The following is a 2098-nucleotide window of genomic DNA, read 5'->3' on the forward strand; positions in this document are numbered from 1 at the left end:
TTGCTGTCAAATATTTCAGGAGAAAAACACAATAATAATGGAATGCTCCATGTTGGAAAAGAGACCAGGAAGATGTTGAAGTACAACTGAAAGCTGAGGTGGCTTTGATGCTACAAAAAGAGTCCTCTCATTCCTTTTGCTGTGCTGATGAATTTCCCACATCCTGAACACTTTCTTAATTGTATTTAAATGACTTAATGTTAAATATATCTGCCTTCTAATAAATTGGGGAAATCTGCTAAAGGAATAAATTCAGCCTATTCCAGTGTAGAGTTCAGAGATTAATTGACTTTGGTTTCAAGTTGCACACAAGAAAAAAAACTGCACTTAGGAAACTTAAATCTAGGAGAAATAAGGCAAAATGCAGAGAGAAGATATTAAACCAACAAAATTTCCTGCAGAATTCAGACAGCTTTTTCACTGCAGGAGGAACACCTGCACAAGCAGAAAAATGCACCTTTTTGGAGTAAAGAACAGAACCTTTTGAAACTCGTGCTCTAATCCCTGGCCTTTCACAAACAATTGCTGAGGTTCACAGCTGCTAAATTGGGTTTTTTTCTGTTCTGATTTGCAACAGCACTTCTGGCTAAAATGGATGGTAATTTAGATGATCCCTGAGGAAATAAAAGTCAGGCACAGTTATTGGTGCTGAAAAACACATTTACCCAAGGGCTGCTGAGAGTTACCAAGAAATCTGTCCTGTTGATCATGTAAATTGGCTTTTCTGACCTTAAAAACAACAAAACCTCAGCAGGATCATTGAAAATTGGTCTAAAAATGATGGTAACAGTCTTTGGTAAAAATAAAGAACATTCAAACAGCTAAACCCAGGAAAATAAAGCTACCTTAATATATATATTTTTTATCTGAAGTCATTTTATTCATGATCTTTGTGTAGCTGTGTTAGTAGCAAAGACAGGGGATTTATGATAGCCACATTTTATAGCTATTAGATGACAATAAAACAGGAAAATGGGATAGTGCCTATTTTACATAGCACAAAAAAGCACCCAATAAAATTTCTGTCCATTTCACTGAACGGGGCAATTCCAGTAGCTCTGGATGAGGGAAGCAGAGGAGAGCAAATCAGGGTAAGAAACGGAGAAGCCAGGACTCCAGGGAATATTTCAGGTGTGGCTTTCTGAAAATATTTTCAGGATTGTGCAGTTCCCAGCCAAGCTCAGAGGACACGGAGCTTGCGGAGAGCGTAACGAGAGTCCGGGCATTTCCCGGAGATGCTCTGGGGCTCGGCTGTGCTGGGAGCGGAGGTTTTGCAGGCACAGGATTCCTCTGGGAGCGTTCCCTGCCCAGTGGGGACATCTGCTGGGACAGCAGCGAATCCCGCCATGCAGCGGGCAGTTTTCATCGTGCTTTTCCCCACACTGTCAGGAAATGCCGCCGATGGGAGGGCGAACATCAGTGCAGGCGCACATTGCGGCCTTCTTCCAGCATCTAAAATGACGCCATTCACTTCTGAGGGCTCCGTTGCGTCCCGGGGGGGTCGGAGCAGGGCACGGCACCGGGCACACGGCTCCAAGTGCTGCGGGGCACGGGCCCCCGGAGCCGGCGGCTGGGGCTGTGCCGGCCGGACCCGAGGCGAGGGATCGGGACCGGGACCGGGACCGGGACAGGAACCGACACCGGGATCAACCGCGCCTCAAACTCTGCCCGCCCACAGCGCCTCCTGACGTCATCGTTCCGCGCCGCCTGCCTAGTCACGTGCGCGAGGCGGGGTGGCGTCAGAGGTGTGCGCCGGCCGGTGATGCCGGAAGCGCGGAGCGAGCGGCGCAGCCGGTGAGTGGGAGCGGGCGGGTCCCGCCGGTCCTGGGCTCTGCCACAACCCCGGTTATTGCCACAGCCCCGGGTACTGCCACAGCCCCTGCCATCGGCACCGCCACAGCCCTGGCCGCCGCCACCGGCGCTGCCCCCGCAGGGTCACAGCACCGGCACCATCCCCGCACTGCCCCTCGCTCCTCCCGGGTCGGTGTGTCCGGGCCTCAGCCGCCTCCCCGGGGCTGCAGGCACGCGGAGACGAGGGGGAGGAGTCGGTGTCGATCCCGGTTCCGTGTCGCTGTGAGGGGCCCGTCCCTGTCCCGTG

At 51.7% G+C, this 2098-nt stretch overlaps 1 protein-coding gene across 2 annotated transcripts in view; it reads left to right on the plus strand.

The window, feature by feature from the left end:
• The first annotated feature begins 1713 nt into the window (after positions 1 to 1713).
• ATG7 (autophagy related 7) overlaps positions 1714 to 2098 on the plus strand; it is an 81301-nt gene continuing 80916 nt past the window's right edge. For both annotated transcript variants that reach the window (XM_033517475.1, XM_033517472.1), the window contains exon 1: positions 1714 to 1794. The gene's annotated coding sequence lies outside the window, so the exon portion shown is untranslated. The remainder of the gene's footprint in view (positions 1795 to 2098) is intronic.

Source organism: Parus major, chromosome 12, assembly GCF_001522545.3.
Source record: "Parus major isolate Abel chromosome 12, Parus_major1.1, whole genome shotgun sequence".
Lineage (NCBI taxonomy): Eukaryota > Metazoa > Chordata > Aves > Passeriformes > Paridae > Parus > Parus major.